The 23,674-nt window shown below is 42.9% G+C and overlaps 1 long non-coding RNA gene across 1 annotated transcript; it reads right to left on the reverse strand.

The window, feature by feature from the left end:
- Window positions 1–1,538: 1,538 nt before the first annotated feature.
- Window positions 1,539–8,567, reverse strand: LOC124002198. The gene is made up of 3 exons (XR_006832947.1): window positions 8,474–8,567; window positions 2,187–2,506; window positions 1,539–2,066 (listed from the first exon to the last, which is right to left on the reverse strand). It is a non-coding gene; the product is annotated as an uncharacterized LOC124002198 (long non-coding RNA).
- Window positions 8,568–23,674: the final 15,107 nt, after the last annotated feature.

Below are 23,674 nucleotides of genomic sequence, written 5' to 3' on the forward strand. Positions count from 1 at the left end.
AAATAATTTAACATTATCAACTATATAATGATATAACAAACAAAATAATAAAATCAGCAACAGATTTTTGAATTAAGTATACATACCAAAAAGAAAATAAGCAGCTGTAAAAGTGGAAATGGAAAATGAAAAACAAAATGAAAATTAAAAGGCCTAATGGTGGCGCTAGAGGAAAGGTCAAGTGGTCACCAAATTAATAGGTTTCTTCCACTTGGGGTCTAGATTGTGCACAACAGTGTGTATGGCAAACCAGCCATTACTTTGAGATATATCTTGTTCTCAGCCTGTGGGCATCATGTGTGTAGTGATCCAATATCCATAGCCATGCCATTAGAGTTATCACTGGCCCTTGCTCAGCCTTACTCACCAAGAGCCCAGTGTCGAGCCTTCTTGCTAGCAAAGTCATTGATCAGGTCTTTGAAGTCCAGCTTTCTAGCTAACTGACTTTCAATGGACAGCATGGCAAGACTACAAATCCTGTCCTGGAACATAGTGGACCTCAAATAGTTATCAGTTTTAGCTTACTGGAAGCTCTCTCACCACCAGCAACAGTCACAGGCAGTGTGCAAAATATACATAAAGCAATGCACACTTTCCCAAAAATGCTTTGCAGCTGCATCTGACAAATTGCATTTAGGAGACCAAGAGGGGACAAGTTAGGGGGGAAAGATGCAGCATATACAGTGTTCAGGAGACCAAGAGGGGACAAGTTATGGGGGAAAGATGCAGCATATACAGTGTTCAGGAGACCAAGAGGGGACAAGTTAGGGGGGAAAGATGCAGCATATACAGTGTTCAGGAGACCAAGAGGGGACAAGTTAGGGGGGAAAGATGCAGCATATACAGTGTTCAGGAGACCAAGAGGGGACAAGTTAGGGGGAAAGATGCAGCATATACAGTGTTCAGGAGACCAAGAGGGGACAAGTTAGGGGGGAAAGATGCAGCATATACAGTGTTCAGGAGACCAAGAGGGGACAAGTTATGGGGGAAAGATGCAGCATATACAGTGTTCAGGAGACCAAGAGGGGACAAGTTAGGGGGAAAGATGCAGCATATACAGTGTTCAGGAGACCAAGAGGGGACAAGTTAGGGGGAAAGATGCAGCATATACAGTGTTCAGGAGACCAAGAGGGGACAAGTTAGGGGGAAAGATGCAGCATATACAGTGTTCAGGAGACCAAGAGGGGACAAGTTAGGGGGAAAGATGCAGCATATACAGTGTTCAGGAGACCAAGAGGGGACAAGTTAGGGGGAAAGATGCAGCATATACAGTGTTCAGGAGACCAAGAGGGGACAAGTTAGGGGGAAAGATGCAGCATATACAGTGTTCAGGAGACCAAGAGGGGACAAGTTAGGGGGAAAGATGCAGCATATACAGTGTTCAGGAGACCAAGAGGGGACAAGTTAGGGGGGAAAGATGCAGCATATACAGTGTTCAGGAGAACAAGAGGGGACAAGTTAGGGGGGAAAGATGCAGCATATACAGTGTTCAGGAGACCAAGAGGGGACAAGTTAGGGGGGAAAGATGCAGCATATACAGTGTTCAGGAGACCAAGAGGGGACAAGTTAGGGGGGAAAGATGCAGCATATACAGTGTTCAGGTGTCTTACTTCATGTTGAAACTCAGGTGTCAGATATCTGGAATACTTCATGATCAGTGGTTGGCACACAGAAGGGACTTTATCCTCACTAATCTGCCAAACTTTCAGAACAGCATAAAATTATTCTTCAATTTTTGCAGTGGTGTGGAACCTAGTGTCCAAGTCACTTATGATGTTGTCTATAGCTGCACTGTCCTGAGCGGTCTCCTCATGAAATCTCTTCCTTTTCCCCTGGCGGCTGTGTTCCTTGCTAAATTGAGGTGCAACATCCACTTGCGTAGCAATCAGTGTTGCCTCAGACAGGAGGGACTCCCGTCCATCTCGAAGAGCCTGCATCTCTTCCTTTAAGGCTCTGATATTGACTGCCTCTGTGTCAAGTGACGTTTTTCCTGACTGGAGAATCACATTCCTGTCCTCAATGCATTGCAGTACCTGCAGTTATGCCAAATGACATATAGAGGCTCTCTGGATGTTTACATATTTCCAAAAACAAGAAAAGAAAAAGTTTGTTTTATTAGTACATTGTGAATAAAATATTATATTAATGATGATAGGTTAATAATTTAATATTGAAAAAAAACGTACCTCATGTTCTAACAATTGTTCAGGGCCCCTGTCAGTCACAGGCCCTTAGAATCATCCTAACTTCTCCCACATATGGCGCCCCTGGGTCTGTGTGATCATTGGGAAATACAGAATGTCTCTCTCTTCCGTTCTCGCTCTCTCGTGTGCCCTCGTGTTATTAATGTCAATAGCCTCGTCGTATCGAACCGTTTCTGAAGTCCAGACAAAAAGTGCCTTGGCTATGGTCGCTGCCCGAGGTGCTGAAGGTAAGGGCAAATTGGATTCCAGACAGTTTGACAAATTTTCCGGTGAAGGATGCTGCTCACCACCTCAGTCAGCATCTTTGATGTTTCAGAAGGAGAGTACAATGAATAGGCTATTGATAAATAAACAAAAAAAGCATTCTAGACAAAAATAATTCAGTTTTACAAAATAGGAATATTGATACAAATGTTTATATTGGAATAACTTTTGCCTTTTTGTATTGGTGTATGAATCATTCCTTAAAGCACCATCGAAAGATTATTCTCTGCCTCCAAGACGCAGATTTCTTTCCTGTTATCTCAGCACCACGTCAACAACCGTACCAATATTCGGTAAATGGTTCTCATGAAGCCCTGTGTACTGCGAAGGTTATCAAGTTGGATAAGATATTGAGCAGTATTAATGATATGCCAGAGCGATTTCCCTACATGCTCAAGGGCAGCAGATGTAGGGGTAGTAGTCCCATGGGATGTGGTCCTTGGGATTTCATCAGCGGCCCAGGGTGACACAAACCTTCTCCAGTGGGGAACTGGGTGGCGATCGGACATGGTAAATCATCTTTACTACGGAGAGTAATTATTGGTCTTCTGAAGCTTTAGTGAATCCTTCCAGTTAACATGTCTAGGCTGTGGTTGTGTCTGTGCGTATTAGTGTGTGTTTGGTTGATCGTTTGTTTGTTGTGGGGAAGGGGCATAACTGGGTCAAATATAGAGTTTATTATGGGCATCCCCACAACCCTAATAAGCCAACTCCATCATTTAAACCACCTTGATATCCCTCAGGTAAATCTTGCTTCGAAATAGTGTTTTATCTCTTTGAGACAGACCTGATAAAGGTTGAATAATATAGACTACCCAATTCTTATATTTGCAAAAACCCAACCATGAGCACACAATTGTGTATCGAATTGTATTCTTCTCTGGCATAATTATGATAAAGTAAAATCTTAAATCAAACTTGAAAACATTCACACCCAGCAAACTATATATGTGCTTTAAAGAGACATTTTCAACGGACATCGGGTACCAATGAGTTTATTATCAGTGATGACTGGCTGCTTTTTATTTAAACGTGTTCACCCTTGCGAGGCTGCAGGCCCAGACGGCATCCCCAGCTGTGTCCACAGAGCGCAGACCAGGTGGCTGGTGTGTTTACAGACATATTCAATCAATCCTTATCCCAGTCTGTTGTTCCCATATGCTTCAAGAGGGCCACCATTGTTCCTGTTCCCAAGAAAGCTAAGGTAACTGAGCTAAACGACTACCGCCCCGTAGCACTCACTTCCGTCATCATGAAGTGCTTTGAGAGACAAGTCAAGGACCATATCACCTCCACCCTACCTGACACCCTAGACCCACTCCAATTTGCTTACTGCCCCAATAGGTCCACAGACGACGCAATCGCAACCACACTGCCCTAACCCATCTGGACAAGAGGAATACCTATGTGAGAATGCTGTTCATCGACTAAAGCTCAGCATTTAACTGAACATAGTACCCTCCAAACTCATCATCAAGCTCGAGACCCTGGGTCAGGACCCCGCCCTGTGCAACTGGGTACTGGGCTTCCTGACGGGCCGCCCCCAGGTGGTGAGGGTAGGTAACAACATCTCCACCCCCCTGATCCTCAACACTGGGGCCCCACAAGGGTGCGTTCTGAGCCCTCTCCTGTACTCCCGGTTCACCCACGACTGCGTGGCCATGCATGCCTCCAACTCAATTATCAAGTTTGCAGATGACACTACAGTGGTAGACTTGATTACCAACAACGACGAGACGGCCTACAGGGAGGAGATGAGGGCCCTCGGAGTGTGATGTCAGGAAAGTAACCTCTCACTCAATGTCAACAAAACAAAGGAGATGATCGTAGACTTCAGGAAACAGCAGAGGGAGCACCCCCCTATCCACATCGCCGGGACAGTAGTGGAGAGGGTAGTAAGTTAAGTTCCTCTGCGTACACATCACGTACAAACTGAATTGGTCCACCCACACAGACAGCGTGGTTAAGAAGGCGCAGCAGCACCTCTTCAACCTCAGGAAGCTGAAGAAATTTGGCTTGTCACCAAAAGCACTCAAACTTTTACAGATGCACAATCGAGAGCATCCTGTCGGGCTGTATCACTGCCTGGTACGGCAACTGCTCCGCCCACAACCGTAAGGCTCTCCAGAGGGTAGTGAGGTCTGCACAACGCATCACCGGGGGCAAACTACCTGCCCTCTAGGACACCTACACCACCCAATGTCACAGGAAGGCCATAAAGATCATCAAGGACAACAACCACCCGAGCCACTGCCTGTTCACCTCGCTATCATCCAGAAGGCGAGGTCAGTACAGGTGCATCAAAGCAGGGACCGAAAAACAGATTCTATCTCAAGGCCATCAGACTGTTAAACAGACACCACTAACATTGAGTGGCTGCTGCAAACATACTGACTCAACTCCAGCCACTTTAATAATGGAAAATGTATCACTAGCCACTTTAACCTCTTGAACCTATAGGGGCGCTGTGTCATTATTGGATAAAAAGACGTGCCCGTTTTAAGCGCAATATTTTGTCACGAAAAGATGCTCGACTATGCATGGAATTGACAGCCTTGGAAAGACACAACTCTGACATCTCCAAAACTGCAAAGATATTATCTGTGCGTGCCCCAGAACTAATGCAACAGGCGAAACCAAGATGATGTTTCATACAGGAAATGCCCCGGATTCTGAAGGCGCTGTGTTCCAATGTCTCCTTATATGGCTGTGAATGCACCAGGAATGAGCCTGTGCTTTCTGTATATTCCCCTAGGTGTCTGCAGCATTGTGACGTGTTTGTAGGCATATCATTGGAAGATTGACCATAAGAGACTACATTTACCTGGTGTCCCGCCCGGTGTCCTGTGTGCGTAATCAGTAAGTCCATGCGTGTTCCATTTCTTCAGAATTGAAAGTAAACTGCCACGATGGATTTTATCGTCGATAGATATGTGAAAAACACCTTGAGGATTGATTCTAAACCTTGTTTGCCATGTTTCTGTCGATATTATGGAGTTAATTTGGAAAAAAGTTCGCGTTTTAATTACTTGTTTTTTTTTTATTATTATTTTCCTTACCAAAACGCGATGAACAAAACGGAACGATTAGTCGACACAAATAATATTTTTTGTAAAAACTGAACATTTGCTATCTAACAGCGTCTCCTCATTGAAAACATCTGAAGTTCTTCAAAGGTAAATTATTTTATTTGAATGCTTTTATGGTTTTGGTGGAAAATGTTGCATGCAGAATGCTAATGCTAAATGGTACGTTAGCCATCAATACTGTTACACAAATGCTTGTTTTGCAATGGTTGAGAAGCATATTTTGAAAATCTGAAATGACAGTGTTGTTAATAAAAGGCTAAGCTTGAGAGCAAATAGATTAATTTCATTTAATTTGCGATTTTCATGAATAGTTAACGTTGCGTTATGGTAATGAGCTTGAGGCTGTAGTCACGATACCGGATCCGGGATGGCTCGACGCAAGAAGTTAAACAATGCCACTTAATATAATGTTTACCTACCCTACATTACTGAGCTCATATGTATATACTGTACTCTATAGCATCTACTGCAACCCAATGGTGGAACAAACTCCCTCACGACGCCAGGACAGCGGAGTCAATCACCACCTTCCGGAGACACCTGAAACCCCACCTCTTTAAGGAATACCTAGGATAGGATAAAGTAATCCTTATCACCCCCCCCTCAAAAGATTTAGATGCACTATTGTAAAGTGGCTGTTCCACTGGATGTCATAAGGTGAATGCACCAATTTGTAAGTCACTCTGGATAAGAGCGTCTGCTAAATGACTTAAATGTAATGTAATGTACATGTATCACTTGCCACTTTAAAACATGCCACTTCTATACGTTTACATACCCTACGTTACTCATCTCATATGTATATACTGTACTCGATACCATCTACTGCATCTTACCTATGACGTTCTGTACCATCACTCATTCATATATCTTTATGTACATATTCTTCATCCCTTTACACTTGTGTGTATAAGGTAGTTGTTGCGAAATTGTTAGGTTAGATTACTCTTTGGTTATTACTGCATTGTCGGAACTAGAAGCACAAGCATTTCGCTACACTCGCATTAACATCTGCTAACCATGTGTATGTGACAAATAAAATTTGATCTAATACAAGGTCCTCTGTGCACCCAGATAAGATGTTTTATTAAGAGAATAGCCTAATATCCTTTGTTCAGCTATCAAAGCACATAAAGTATACATCAACTACTTTGAAATTGCAGTTTAAACGGCTCTGTATTTGATAATGCTTTGAAAATAAGACATTAATTTTTGTCATTAAGTTTTTTTACATATTAACATTTGATCTGGAACTGGAAGGCAGCTAAGCCAACAGCCTACATATATTAGCCTTGTAATGAATAGCCAGCCCTAAGTTATGTCACGTTCTGACCTTAGTTCTTTTGTTATGTCTTTGTTTTACTATGGTCAGGGAGTGAGTTTGGTGGGTTGTTTATGTTCCTTTTTCTATGATTTGGGATTTCTGTGTTTGGCCTGGTATGGTTCTCAATCAGAGGCAGCTGTCATTCGTTGTCCCTGATTGAGAACCATACTTAGGTAGCCTGGTATCACTTGAGTTGTGGGTGATTGTTTCCTGTGTCTGTACCATATGGGACTGTTTCGATTTTCTTTTGTTCATTCACGTTGGTATTTTGTATTTTTGTAGTGTTCAGTTTTATATATTAAAATGGACACTTAGCGCGCTGCTCATTGGTCCTCCGATCCTTCCTACGGGACAATCGTTACAAGTTACACACACCTGAATGCAAGTTCTGACTCTGTGCGCACTGCACTGATCAATTCACGGTTTTCCCTACAAAATAGTTTCATTCAAAAAACGGGAAGATCCAACTGAGATAAAAGGGACAAGCCTTGTTTCACCAAAGATCTCAAACCGGCTCATTGCGAAGCTCTTGCATTACAATTTAAACACCTGCACCCCAAATCGCCCCCGTCTCTGATACATGTCTAAATATTGAACATCACTTCCTGTATTATACTTGTTTATTGTAAAATGCTAAAATGTTTATTATATTCTACTGAACTTTATGTTCATATCTTATATTTTATTATGTCTTATTGTTCCATTCTCGATAAGGAACCTGCAAGTAAGCATTTCGTTAGACGGTATTCTGTATTCCATGTGTATCCTGTACATACGACTAATACAACTTGAAACTACTGCAATGCATTGATAAAAGCAGCAATTACAATGGGCAAGTTCAGCTTTATAAATATCTAGCCTAATAACCTACAAACCTAATACAACTACCACACATTGAACTACCATGTCTGATCCATGAACCTACGGTTAAGTGACTTACTATTGCAGTGTCAAATCATGCGTCAAAAGGTTTCCCAAAAGTTGTCTTGTGAACCCCACCCATTTAAAAGAGTTCATTCCCGCCCTCAGGACAAATACTTAATGTATCTCGTAATGTACTGTCATGGGACTGATCCAGTGCAGCACACAACCATGGTTATTAGTCTACACTCTACAGAAGTGGTAGCTAGCAGACGGGTTTGCTTTAGTCACAAGTGTGTAGGCACTGACACTTCAATTTACAACTTCGCAGTTGAGTGTATGTGAGAACTACGTCTAGTAGGTATACCCAGACCAAGGAGAATGAACTCATTTCGGGGAAATGCAACTCATGGACGGGACCCTGACAACTGCAGGTTTACTGTAAGTGTTTTAGTCATATAAAGTGTTTTACACAGACAGTTAAAGTGTTCGGTTCCGATTTACAATAACACCTGTCGCAGCACACCCTTTTGTTTTGGATCGCATTTAGCCTACCTCTGCAGATTGGTAATGTTTACCTATTCATATTGACATTGATGCAGTTTGTCAAGGTATTCAACAAACAACTCCAGACAAGTAACGTTATGCTTCCACACCTGTGGTTGTGCGTCTACAAGTTTGAAACCATTGTATTTTCATACATAGAAATCAATGAATCTATTTGAACTGACTTGCGTTTCTCTCCTGACGAAGGTTGAGGGTTGTCCCAGCGGAGAGTCGCCGTTCCCTCTTGATCTGAATACCAGGAAAATTCTTCACTCATCCGAGTATGCGCGGTGTAACAGCCGGCCACCACCCGAGGGCGCTGGGTCGGTGACCGTCTCCGAGTCGGAGAGAAGGGACGGCAAAGGAAGCTTTTTCCACCAATGTTAAATTAATGTGACTGAGATGAAGAGGCAAGCGCTGGTCTTGGCAGACCCAGAATAAACGTTAACTTTACTTTGGCACTCAAGTGCTGGTTGTATTTGACCCGTAAATGCTCGGTTTGCATGACAAGGACAGGCTGCCTTGGTTCCAACTTCCACTCATTTATTGCAGGGGATATAGGGACACCGATGTCATGCTCAGAATAAAGCGTGCTTCCACCCTCCTCCCAGTGTAGATAACTGTAGGCATGCACTGTGATTCTGCAGGTTTCTGACTATGTCCTGAGTCATGACCCATGCCCCAGCTTTGCCTTGTGTTCCTCATCACTGATGGGCACCTCTCTGATGGTTTTATGTTTGTACTCACTGCCAATGTGCCTATGAGATAGTCCAGTGAAATGGGTACACATGGCTGTAAGACTTGTGAGCTCTGTATTCCCAGCATGTAGTAGCTGTTGCTCAGGCTGTGTTGATTGTCAAGCAATTAGCTGTTGGTTTCACGGTAAATGACCGTTAATGAATTTAAACACATCCTGCCTTCCACACAGCCTACAAGCAATTTCAAAAGTCGAATAAATCCCTGTAATATAACCTACACCAATAAATCCATTATTTATTTGAGACAGTTGTAAAGAAGCATAATATGAAGAAAATGTAGTCTATTTCCGAATAAATAGAAAATAGCTATCCTTATGTTAGGTCCTGATGTGGCTATGCCAAATGGCTGTGGGCTACACTAGTTCACTTAGCAGACACGATTTGCTTATAATTCCGTAGTATGAAGAATACAATTGCACAAAGCTGAAGAAAATGTAGATATTTTCTCCAAATTATTTGAGGGAGTGCGCACAGAAATATGTACCCCTATATGCTTAGTTATTAATGTGCCTTTAGTTGTTCTACAAATAATGTTATATGTATATGTAGCTATATGTTTCGATTTTTAATACATCGTAAGGCTGCATGAGACTAATGATGATTTTGAAAAGTTGCTTGAAAGGCACGAGCTCTGCTTTGTTTTTTTGTGCAGGCTGTACACACTCCAATAGTCACTCAACCACAATTTGACAAGCACTTGATAATGCCCTCGAAATTCATGGCGGTATCCCCTTCGTGGCAGTAATGCACCCTAAAAAAAATCCATTCATTTTGTGGCCAGAGTGCTGTGTTGTGCCCTTCTCGCTGAGAGTGCTGCGCAATCCGAAGCGTCTCACACTCACATGGCTCTCCGTCACGTTGTAACGGTTTTGACTTGAGGTTATTATTTATAGGGGTGCCAGGTAAGTTGTGCCTACCAGAGAAAACTTTGGTTTCTCCTTTTGGTTTGGGAGGGAATGAGTCCCATCTGGTCCGTCAAGTCTACACCAATACAAAGGACTTATGTAAAAATCAGGATGGAAATAAACTTTTCATAAACCCTTAAAACATTGGAAAGAACTTAAAAAACAACTATACTCTTTTGCGTGGGTTGTATTAGCAACATCAATGATCACACACACATATCAATGAGTTCTGGTTCTTCTAGCAATGTCCTGTACCTCGGGCCTAGAGTCCAGCCCGGTAAAGGAGTTCAGGGAACTCAAGTGACCTTTGTCACGCAATGTTTGTCCATTATTTCAAGTGTAGCGTAAACCCAGTATTAATCACACAATCAATATAACAATTATTTTACCACAGAACTGTAAAACGTATCAACTCTTACTTAGTCCTCAACTACAACTAACTACATAAATCATCACCTTATACATCACATCAAAACAAATGAAATTCCGTATACAAAAAGGTGGTAGTCGGTCAGTCAGACAATCCAATCTGCCAATAGATCTCCAGCGGAGAAAGGCCACGAAGAACGGAGAGGTGTAGTCCACGGACGCAAAGAGTGGATCCGATCCTGGGTAAACTCTATTAGCCTACAAAACACACGTTTAACGGCAACAAAACAAACGGCATAGACAAGCTTCGGAACTGAGGGTTGAACACATCCTCATTCACGTCTCCATCACAACCCCACTTTTGCGCAGCTGATGCTGGCTATTTAATTGGGAATTAATGGGAAAGCGCCCTATTGGAAGGAGAAGCACTGAGACGGTTCAGAAAAATTCAGGGCCGTCACAACGTGATTGGGTCTTTCTCACACGCTTACAAGTCAGACACATCCGGGACGCAACTATGCGTGTCCTTATCCAATTCCTAGGTGCATACTGAAGATATTGGAAAAACTGTTCACATTTACTTTTCGTCAGCCAACAAGATGAGTAGGCCTAAGCAACAGCAAAAGCACTAGCCTATGTCAATCTAATATCCTCCATTTGGGAAATTCTTATACAGGGACACTACCTAAATCTTAAATGAATCATCCTTATTTGTCAGGCACTGGAGAGGTTCCAACCAACTCAATGTACACGTCAATCAGGAGCCCTGCTTTGGCAGTCATCTTATATAAGGCTATACACAGACAAGTTATATATTTGCATGATTTATCATAATTAATGAATCATTACTGTTTTGTTTCATTCATGTGACCGACCAATCCTGGTTCATAACATGTGACAGACCAATAACTAACGAGGCCAGCCTCAGAGCTTGGAGAAACCTAATTACGGTGACTCAACGGTCATATTGAATTTGACTGCCTTCATGATTCGTGACCGCTGGTGTGTCGGTAATACGGCCACCGCAACAGCCCTAGCTGTGTCTATAACTCCCCATACCAACACACCTTATTATAGAGCTGCTTTTGTCCTCTGGTTGGGTGTAGAGGTAATACATATCAAGTCCTTCTCCTCTGTAGATACTGGAGTCATGAGAGGCTGTGGGGTAATGACTTCAATTATAATGTCCCAGTCTTCCTGTGAAGTCTTTTTTTATTCCTCTGCTCACGGCCACAAGCTGTTTATGGATGTGAAAACTCATCGTCTGAGAATGAAAGATGTTTGGAAGTGGTTCATTGTTATGCTAAACAATGCTTCTCTCTTTATTTTTGAGGAGAGAGGGGTGGGGGTGGGGGGGGCAAGGAGGGGAGAAAATAAGCGAGTGACGTAGTTAAGTCCCAATTGACCTTCGCCATGCATTGAAAGTGTTCCTGTATGGCTCGCCCCACAATTCCCATCGCTGTTTAATACAGGCCTCTTTTTGTTGTTGTCGCTTCTGCGTGAGTTTGCCCCAGGGTTTCTTCTCCTTTGTTGTTGTGTTGAGGGACGGTCTCATGCTTATCTTGGATTACAAACCCTCCAGCCTCCTCTGAATCCCCTCAACACCTAATGTCTTATGGGAACAGGGAGATACGGGACGGGGGAAAAACTTTCCTCTGTATGTGTGGTCTAGTCTCTATGCGGGGTGGCCTAAATCATATCAGATCTCTATATATTGAAGTATCAGGTAAGTCCCCCCTCCGCCAACAGACATATACTATCTGTCACGATTGTTATAATGAATGGACCAAAATGCAGCGTGGTATGTTTCCATCCTCTTTATTTGGAAGAGAAACACAAAGACAGAAACAATAAAGTTTAAAATGAAACGTGAAGCTCAAAAGTAGTGCTCGCAGGCAACTAACTATACCTAGACAAGATCCCACAAAACACAAAGGGGAAATGGCTGCCTAAATATGATCCCCAATCAGAGACAACGATAAACAGCTGCCTCTGATTGGGAACCATACCAGGCCAACATAGAAATATAAATCACCTAGATGACCCACACTAGTCACACCCCGACCTAACCAACATAGAGAGCCTTTTATCCCCTGTGGTCAGGGCATGACACTATCCCACCTGCCAGTCCTTCTCCATGGGAACTGAGTCATCCCCTCTGTTACCTGTGTGGTCCTCTCCAGGTGTGGAAGGGTTGGAGGGTGGGATGGGGGTTGCCCCTTCCTTCTCCTATTATGCACATGTTGATGGCTAAATAGGGCCCTAATTTTAAGGTGGTAAACAGTCAAGGCATGGTGCTCTTATTGTGCTTGCCTCATGAAATCCATTTCTCCAGCTGCAGGAGAAAGGGTTCCATTGACCTGTTGGGCCTGTGCTGCCAACCTGGAGGCTCTGGACTTGATGTGGTGGTGGATGGATGGCTTTTACAGATTTCCTTTGGTGGAAGAGGGCCAGGTGATGTGTGGTGGAAAGATTGCTGTACTAGGGTGTTGGTGCCACTGGCATCAGAGCTACAGATTTCAGCTGTAACTGTCATGTGAGAGTGGAGGCAGTTTATGTGCGGGCTTTCCCCTGTCATGCCTGGATCAGAATGGGTCAGATCAGCTTGGCAGTGGAGGACAGTAGTCAGTCCCTCCCACCCACATGGGGGGGAAGGGGCGGGGGGGGGGGGGGGGGTGCTTGTTGGATGACAGTTCACATCCTGTCATGTTTCCATCCTTATTATTGTAAATGAGAAATGGAAAATTGATTAAAGTATTTTTGTTAATTAAGACATGAATGGGATTTTAGGAGCCATAAGAGAATCTATCTCCTATAAATTGTGCATAGTAAGTAGCCATGCACTTAAGTGAGGTCAGAAAGCATGTCAGCCTGACGGAACCTCCCTCTTGAATGAACTGTATAAAATGATGGGTAACAAATTAACATGAGACCAGGAAAGAAGGGGAGTTGCAGCCCACGTCTAAAGTGGTTAAAACTTGAATCACAAAGACGAGAAAAGCGTGGTGCAGTCGCTACACATTGGAAATGTTTGGAACTTTTAACCTCAACATGAGGTGAAGGAAATACACTCACCTCCCAGACTAGACCAGAACATCGCCAGGCTGCAGCTGCATGTGTAGAGTGGTTCAAAGTCTGACCATCAACACGAGGTGGAGAGTGGAGGAAACTCCCCTCTCAGACAATCACTGATACGGCTGATTAGCTGTCTTGAGTCAAAAATTTAGGAATGCGAATCTAAGTGGGACCATCCTACTACTCTTCAAATCATCCTACTGAACTACTCTTCTCAAATCACTGTGGTATGCTACTCTCATCACCAATGGGAACCATCGACACAACTGGCTAACCACTTCCGAGGAGCATCTTCCAGAGTGAACAACAATAGAAGACGGGAAAGGGGAGACCCCTTTCGGATAATCAGAGCCATACAAGCGTGCCGCTGAAAGGCCAACAACCTTCCTAAGGAGGTCTGGTTCCGACAGAGATAAACGTTGAACGAAGGCATAAATATATTATATTCATGATTTCTTACTTCAAACAGGTGGTGGTTCGTGTGCAAAGTATATGATTACTGTGAGAATAGTTTAAATAATGTATCAATGATAAGTGTCCCTTTTTCTCCCCAACTCTTCATTTTCTGTGTAGCAAGCCGCCATATGTTGTCAGTCCGCTAGGGACCTTTTTCTCATGTATTTAGTGTGTATATTATCCTGTTTTATTATTTAGTTAGCTAGTAAATAAATGATTTAACCAATTTGTGTCGTACTGAATCATAAGCAAGGCTGGGGTTTTTGCAGATCCAAGAAGGTTATGACTGTTCAGAATGATGATATGATAAGAGGTAATGATGAATACATTGACTGTTTTTTTGATGTGATAGGTAAAGACCTTTAGAGTTTAATTTTCAAGATGGTAACTCTTTAGACAACCGCTCACGTGGTGCCCCAAATCCTAATGAGTTAATTGTTACATGATTAATTTAAATTGGGTAACAATTAAACATAGTTAGTTGATTAAATAAGAGTCACCAGATTAATGAAAGTAAAGTCACGACACCCCCCTACTTGCCCTATACTCCTGCCGTCCCGTTTTTGTGATGAGGACGTCAGCCTGCCCCCTAGACAATCCCCCCCCTCTGCTTCCTGTAGATGTCAGAGTCTAGGTGATGTGGGTAAGGCGGAGTCAGGTGCAGGACACAGTAATAATAGTAACTTTACTCAAAAATATTCTTCCAACAAGGAGAAGTGTCAACCTGAAGGAGCTCAGAGTAGCAGCAGCCAGCATACACTACAGCTGGACTGGGAGGGAGACGGCTGCTGCTGTGCTGTGAGGTGTTGTCGAGGGAAACGCAGGGTCAGCATTAGAACATTGAAGGTGACTTCAACCAGTGACAGCAATTAGTCTTTTTTCACTCTTGCCGACTTTAAGTACCCGTTTCATTTTCAGAGGAGCCGTTCCCGTGTCACCAACATCTTTTGTTTTAATATTTATAGCTGGCATGTGCTTTGTCTGACATCACCCATTCCACTCTACCTCACTTAATACAGTCAATCACGTAATACCTACTAATCTTAATACAATATGTCAAGTCTCAACTTAGAGTAATACTAAAGCTTAACTCTGTCATGATGGAGTTTTGTCCTTGAGGTAAGACCCTGCGCTAAAGTAAAATACAGTGACTTGGACACACATTAACTAGACATTGTTAGACAGAAGAGCATTACAGAAGGACGGGCATTGCTTAAGAGGCAGCTGAAGTGGAGACACTGAGGTTCTGCAGAATTGATTCTCACCCCCAATCAAAGGCATTCAACTGGTTAATGTACAGTATTTGATTCATATCATTAAAAACTAACAAGACTCTTCAATGGTAAATGGCAGACAATTTTGATGACAACAGCAGACATTACACTATATTTCATGTGGCTGGACATGAAGGCAAGGCAAGGTAAGGTATAATAGGGGGAAAGATGGTCACTTAAAGGCTAACCTCATGTTCAAAGCACTAATTACTCCTCTCCCGTAATCAGAGGATCTGTCAACATTCAACATGCCTATAGAAAGACAATACCTGTACACCTGGCTCAGATCCACCCGCACTTAATGAACAATACCCCCCTCCTACACTCCTTCAGATGGTTTCTGCCCTGAAAGGGTTACTCAATATTTTGGCCATGCCATGTGATGGATTGGGAGGAAGGTTTGTTTTGTTGGCACTGTCAGCCATCTCATGAAAAGTTAAGGAGCTGTCGGTGACCACAATGGGCCATTGGGTTTCTAAAGGCCCTAAAGCCCGGCGGTATTGTGACCCAGAAGGGGTTTAATTCCTCAGCGATGACCAGGCAACAGCATCTGAAACCTCTGGTCTAGACATGCTGACAGTTACTTGATATGGTGGTTGAAATGAGTATCCTCCCTCCCTATCTCTATCACCCAAACCTTGAAAGAGAAAAAAGGGCTCAGGGAAAGAAAACCATTGTTTGTTAGGTATACAAGCTGGTGTATCGACACTCTGCTTTCAAAGCTTGCATCCCTGAAGCTCCTTGTCAAGCAAAGTTTATAGTTGATGATAGACACTGTACAAACCATGTCCTTTAGAAACATTCCTTCATGTTTTGCGTCTATTCTCACTGTGTTCAATAAGAGCATTGTAAGTTAACCAATATATTCATTGGTTGAAATTGTTTTGATTCCAGTCGCTTCCATTGTGTATGTTTAGAAATGTGTGTGTGTGTGTGTGTGTACTGTATGTCTTTTTTTTCCGTACAGCCAGTGCCAGGGCAGTGTGAGTTTATGCAGGGTTGTTCTGATGGCTAGAAGAGATAAGTAGGTATTGTGTTATGACTGCAACAAGGGTACAGGTCAGTCAAACAAGCACCATAGCCTGCAGTTGGAGGTAGAGGTCATTGGCAGGCAGACCTCACTTCTCTCTTAACCTCTGACCTCTGCCCTCTGGCCACAGAGAAACCAGGTTTACTGCCCCAGGGCAGTGTTTGTAGCTAGGTAGAGGAATGAAGCATGCATTTTGGAGTGGTGAATGAAGTGTTTTATTGTTGTTTGCAGACAATGACTGAACAGTTTACAAGTCCTAGTCTGTCTCTTGGAGCACCAATAGTGGTGGGTAGGTTGTCTATTATCTGCCAGTTTTGTTAAACTGTTTAAACCTCTGTGTGGATGCATGTGGATACACTCTCTGTGTTCTGATGCTGGCTGACCTCATGGCCTGTGGGCTGTTTGGATCTTGCTGGTTCCAGCTAGGTTCTTGTTTGGTGTCTGGCTGACCTGTAGATGACAAAATTATGTGTTTCCATTTCCTGAAGGGTTCCATCGTTTGGATCATGGCCATGTGTCTGTGTCTTATATCTGCAAACGTCAAGGTTGCCCAAGTAGGCTGTCTGACAACAGCCCTATTCCAACTCATGTTAGTCTCAACACCGGCAGAATGGTCCAAGGACAATCTCGGGTCGGGTTGTGGTTCCTCAGTGTCACTCCTCCCATCCACAGATGTGGCCATCTTGGCCCTGGTAGACCCCATTCTCCAGCTCCCTGTCTGTGCACTGTGGAGGGCAGGAAGAGTGGAGCTGCCGGGAGTCTTTGCTCTAGACCTCTGGGATGAGGGACAGCAGCCAGGCCCCAGTCTCCCCAGTGCCCTGTAGTACTGTTTCTGCTGCTGCTCGATCCCCCTCATACAGTATCTATGCTCCAAATCCAGGCGACGGAGCAGGCCCTTATGTTGTTGGACTTGGTACCTGTGTAGTCCGTGCTTCGTGGCAGTCAACGGCTTCTGCATTTAGTTGTCAGTGGCTTCTGTAGTATCACCGTGTGGGGGAACGGATTGCAAAACAATGGTAGTTCAATAATTAGCTATACCAGTGAAGTAACTGTGTATTTCCTGTGGTATCACCATTATATTAACATGTGATAATTGCTTCGTAATGGAGTTGAGCATTTTGTTGTTTATATTATTACAACAATGTAAAAAAGAATGGCCCTTACTCTTGTGTAATAACAAAGGTCTTCATCAATACATCTTTCTCATTTTAAAGGAATGTAAAATCATACTATGGATAGACACCTCATAAAAATATCCTTGTTCAAACTAACTTATTCATTTTACTCATCAAAGGATGTTTCAGAGTAAGTCAAATAAATGGCACTAACCTGAGAATGAAATCAGCATCCCTTTGATGAATTTGACGAGACACATATCTGCTACTGTGTCATTTCCCCAAATCTCACAGGGAACTCAAGCGTAAAGTTGGTTGTGTTTTCTCTACTTTATAGGGAGTCTCTCTCTCTCTCTCTCTCTCTCTCTCTCTCTCTCTCTCTCTCTCTCATTATGTAATCTGATCCCCTGGCCCATGTAGATGTTGGTAGTCATGTGATCTCTTGATAAGCCTTATTTACAGCCCTCTGGATTTCATTCACTTCCTTAACAAAGTAGAACAATTTAATCCCTGCTAATTGACAGGTGACCCAATTTTATTTAAAAGAGCATGTAAACCCCACTATTGAGAGTTGGTATGTCCATTATTTAGCTATAGCTCTCAGGACATTGCATGTGAGTTACATTATTGTTGTGGTGTAAGAAAGAGCCAATGACAGACTTGTGGCTATGAAATATTTACAGCAAACTTTTAATATTACTTCACTACATTCCTAAATTAAATTATGTACTTTTTACTCCACATATTTTCCATGTCCCCCAAAAGTTACATTTCGAATGCTGAGCAGGACAGGAAAATTATCCAATTCATGCACTTATCAAGAGAACATCTCTGGTCATCCCTACTGCCTTTGATCTTGTCAGGATTTGGCCAGGGTTGTTCTGGTTTTTGGTCACTAGATGCCCCCATTGTGCTTTTTGACCTTTTGTTTTCCCTTGATCCCCATTATTATTTGCACCTGTGCCTCGTTTCCCCTGATTGTATTTAAAACCTTAGTTTTCCTCAGTTATTTGCTCTGTGTTTGAATGTTAGCACCCAGCCCTAGTATTCTGTGTACTCTTGTTGATCCCGGTGGACTCGCTTGTGGAATTCTGTTTTTTGTTCTTGTTTATTTATTTTTGAGTATCTTTTGAGGCTTTTTATGCTATACCTACCACCTTGTGGATTTACCTTTTTGTCTTGGAGGATTACCTTTGTTCTTGTGGAATTACTCATGAGGTTGTGGAGTTACATGTTTTCCTGAAGGACTTCACTTTTTTACTTCATTAAATACACTGTCTCAAGTACTGCTGTGTCTGCCTCATCTTCTGGGTTCTGCCGACTATTCGTGGCTCAGTTGGTTAAGTGACTGTTTCTCACTCCGGAGACCCGGGTTCGTAACCGGGTCCTGACATAAACACAGAGCCCAAAAATGAACCCAGAGGCAGCCAGTTCCCAGGACCTTGTTGCCATGCTGTCCCACCACCAGGAGACTGTCCAACGCCACGAAGCCGCCCTGGTTCAGCAAGAGGCCTTAATGGCTAGACATTCTCATCTTCTGTCGGAGATGCTGACTTCCATAAAGCAGATATCTGATCGACTTACCCCGGCAACAGTTCCCGTCCCAGTACCTCAGATTCACGTACCCATGGCAGTTAACCCCCTGGCTGAACCTCGTCTTCCACCTCCCCAACGGTTCTCAGGTGATCCAAGTGCTTGTAAAGGGTTTCTCACCCAATGTTCTCTCTCCTTCGAGCTGCAACCCTCGTCGTTCCCCACCGACCGGTCTAAGATCGCATATATCATCACCCTGCTGTCGGAAAAAGCCCTGGCCTGGGCTACTGCTGTGTGGGATGCCCATAGTTCCTGCTGTGCCAGCTACTCTGCCTTTGCTGAGAAATTCAAACGAGTGTTTCAAGGCCCAAGCAGTGGTCCTGACTCAGCCAAACAGCTCCTGACTCTCCACCAAGGTCGGCGCAGCGTGACGGACTATGCCATCCAGTTCCGCACGGTGGCAGCAGCGAGTGGCTGGAACAACGAGGCGCTCACGGTGTTCTTTCTGAAAGGCCTTTCCGACACTATCCAAGATGAACTGGCCACTCGGGAACCACCGGACAATCTCGAGTCCCTGATCAAGTTGGCCTCACGCGTTGACCAGCGTCTGAGAGAGAGAGAGAACTCAACCGTAGACCTCTAGCCCCTATCAGTCCCAGCTCCGAGTCCCCACCTTTATCCTCGCTGGCTCCACCGGAACCCATGCAGATTGGACGCATCTCCCAGGCTGAGAGAGACCGCCGGATGAGGGAGCGACTCTGTCTATATTGCGGCAAACCGGGCCATTTCCGTTCCACGTGTCCCGGGCTCCAGGGAAACGCTCTGTCCCGTACAGACCGGGGGGAACTGTAACGGGAAACATAACCTCCTCCCATCCGTCCAACTCCCGTCTGCTCATTCCAGTCACCCTTTCCTGGGACAACCACAAGCTTCACCTTCAAGCCTTGGTAGACTCTGGAGCCGCAGGTAACTTCATGGATGGTGTCTGGGCGAAGGAGAATGGCGTTCCCTCTGAACCTCTAAGTGACCCCATGAGGGTTACTACATTGGATGGAAGCCCTTTGGGATCTGGACTTGTCACTCATGTCACTACCTCCTTGCGACTTTCAGTTTCACAACACCAGGAATTGATGAACTTTCATTTGATCTCCTGTTCCGAGTTCCCTCTCGTCCTTGGATACCCCTGGCTTCACAGCCATAACCCTCACATCGACTGGTCTGTGGGCACTATCAAGCAGTGGGGTCCTACGTGCCAAGCTACTTGTATTTTCCCGAATTCCCGAGTTCTACTCCCGAGTCTTTAGAATCCATCGACCTGACCCGAGTTCCCGAGTGTTACCATGACCTCAAACTGGTATTTAGCAAACAGAGGGCCACCATGCTACCACCCCATAGACCTTATGATTGCCCCATCGAACTGTTTCCGGGCACTTGCCCCCCCAGGGTTCGGATCTTTTCCCTATCTCCACCCGAACGAGCTGCTCGTTACTTCATTAAATACACTGTCTCAAGTACTGCTGTGTCTGCCTCATCTTCTGGCTTCTGCCGACTATTCGTGGCTCAGTTGGTTAAGTGACTGTTTCTCACTCTGGAGACCCGGGTTCATAACCGGGTCCTGACAGATCTGGTGAACTCACTAAACACACATGCTTCGTTGGTAAATTATGTCCGAGCATTGGAGTGTTACACTGGCTATCTGTAAATAAATAAAAAACAGAAAGTTGTGACGTCTGGTTTGCGTAATTTAAGGAATTTTAAATTATTTATATTTTATTTTGATACTTAAGTATATTTTAGCAATTACATGTACTTTTGATACTACATTTAAAACCGAATACTTTGACTTTTACAGAAGTAGGATTTTACTGTGTGACTTTCTATTTTACTTGAGTGATTTTCTTATTTAGATAGCTTTACTTTTACTCAAGTATGACAATTTGGTACTTTTTCCACCACTGCCCATGTTGACTCCAATGTTTACCACAGTTGTGCCAAGTTGGCTGGATGTTGTTTAGGTCGTAGACCATTCTTGATACACATGGGAAACTGTTGAGTGTGAAAACCCAGCAGATGTGCAGTTCTTGACACACTCAAACCGGTGTGCCTGGCAACTACTACTATACCCCGTTCAAAAGCACTTCAATCTTTTGTCTTGCCCACTCACCGTCTTAATGGCACACATGCACAATCCATGTCTAAAGGCTTAAAAATCCTTCTTCAACCTGTCTCCTTCCCTTCATCTACACTGGTTGAAGTGGATTTAACAAGTGACTTCGATAAGGGATCATAGCTTTCACCTCAATTCACCTGGCCAGTCTATGTCATGGAAAGAGCCGGTGTTCCTAATGTTTTGTACTCTTATGTATATCCAGAAGAGTTTATTCCAGAATTCCACATTTTTCCCATTTGTGTTTTTTCATCAGAAATGATTGTTTATGTGTACGTTCATGTGTGTTTTAATTTTTTTTAACCATTATTTTACTAGGCAAGTCAGTTAAGAACAAATTCTTATTTACAATGACGGCCTAGGAACAGTGGGTTAACTGCCTGTTCAGGGGCAGAACGACAGATTTTTATCTTGTCAACTCGGGGATTCAATCTTGCAACCTTACAGTTAACTAGTCCAACTCTCTAACCACCTGATTATATTGCACTCCAAAAGGAGCCTGGCTGTTAAGTGAATGCAGTAAGCCAAGGTAAGTTGCTAGCTAGCATTAAACTTATCTTATAAAAAACAATCAATCAATCATAATCACTAGTTAACTACACATTATTGATGATATTACTAGTTTATCTAGCGTGTCCTGCGTTGCATATAATCGATGCAGTGCGTATTCGTGAAAAAGGACTGTCGTTGCTCCAATGTGTACCTAACCATAAACATCAATGCCTTTCTTAAAATCAATACACAGAATTATATATTTTTAAACCTGAATATTTAGCTAAAAGAAATCCAGGTTAGCAGGTAATATTAACCAGGTGAAATTGTGTCACTTCTCTTGCGTTCATTGCACGCAGAGTCAGTGTATATGCAACAGTTTAGGCCCCCTAATTTGCCAGAATTTTACATAATTATGACAACATTGAAGGTTGTGCAATGTAACAGGAATATTTAGACGTATGGATGCCACCCGTTAGATAAAATACGGAACTGTTCCGTATTTCACTGAAAGAATAAATGTCTTGTTTTCGAGATGATAGTTTCCGGATTCGACCATATTAATGATCTAAGGCTCGTATTTCTGTGGGTTATTATGTTATAACTAAGTCTATGATTTGAAAGAGCAGTCTGACTGAACGGTGGTAGGCACAAGCAGGCTCATAAGCATTCATTCATACAGAACTTTCATCTGTTTTGCCAGCAGCTCTTTGTAATGCTTCAAGCATTGCCTTGTTTATGACTTCAAGCCTATCAACTCCCGAGATTAGGCTGGTGTAACCGATGTGAAATGGCTAGCTAGTTAGCGGGATGCGCGCTAATAGCATTTCAAACGTCACTCGCTCTGAGACTTGGAGTGGTTGTTCCCCTTGCTCTGCATGGGTAACGCTGCTTCGAGGGTGGCTGTTGTCGATGTGTTCCTGGTTCGAGCCCAGGTAGGAGCGAGGAGAGGGACGGAAGCTATACTGTTACACTGGCAATACTAAGGTTAATGAAATACAAATGGTATAGAGAGAAATAGTCCTATAATTCCTATAATAACTACAACCTAAAACTTCTTACCTGGGAATATTGAAGACTCATGTTAAAAGGAACCACCAGCTTTCATATGTTCTCATGTTCTGAGCAAGGAATTTAAACGTTAGCTTTCGTACATGGCACATATTGCACTTTTACTTTCTTCTCCAACACGTTGTTTTTGCATTATTTAAACCAAATTGAACATGTTTCATTATTTATTTGAGGCTAAATGAATTTTATTGATGTATTATATTAAGTTAAAATAAGTGTTCATTCAGTATTGTAGTAATTGTCATTATTACAAATAAATAAATAAATATTGGTCGATTTAATCGGTATCTGCTTTTTTTGGTCCTCCAATAATCATAATTGTTCGACCTCTAGTAAAATATTACTGTTTTTGCTAATTGCTATATATCCATTGTTTAGATGGAATGGAGTGTTTCTATCCTGCATATCCATTGGCAAATGACAGGAGTGGCAATGAGTGGTATTCAATGACAGGAGTAGCAAGGAGTGTAATGTAATAGCTGAACAGAGATGGTAACCAGGCTAACAACAATCTCACTGAAGATATTCAAGATAGGTCAACAGAGTGAGCTGAGTTTAATGGACGTCTGTTAGTCACTTACGAGACACAACTATGTCGGTGTTATTGTCCTGTGTAATTACATTATGTGTAATTGTGTGCCATCTACTGGCAAATAACGGAACATCCATTCAAGGATGATGACGTTTTAGTGGAGAGAAGAATGAAAGTTTAGAAACGACTGTTGTAAAAACACCAAACATTATGATAGCATTGACAATATATCAACAGGGAAATGATGTAAATATATCACTAGCCACTTTAAACAATGCTAAGCATTTCGCTACACTCGCATTAACATCTGCTAACCATGTGTATGTGACAAATAAAATTTGATTTGATTTGATTTTACCTTATATAATGTTACTTACCCTACATTATTCATCTCATATGCATACGTTATACTGTACTCTACATCATCGACTGCATCCTTATGTAATACATGTATCACTAGCCACTAACTATGCCACTTTGTTTACTTTGTCTACATACTCATCTCATATGTATATACTGTACTCGATACCATCTACTGTATGCTGCTCTGTACCATCACTCATTCATATATCCTTATGTACATATTCTTATCCCCTTACACTGTGTATA

This window comes from Oncorhynchus gorbuscha, linkage group LG17, assembly GCF_021184085.1.
Source record: "Oncorhynchus gorbuscha isolate QuinsamMale2020 ecotype Even-year linkage group LG17, OgorEven_v1.0, whole genome shotgun sequence".
NCBI lineage: Eukaryota > Metazoa > Chordata > Actinopteri > Salmoniformes > Salmonidae > Oncorhynchus > Oncorhynchus gorbuscha.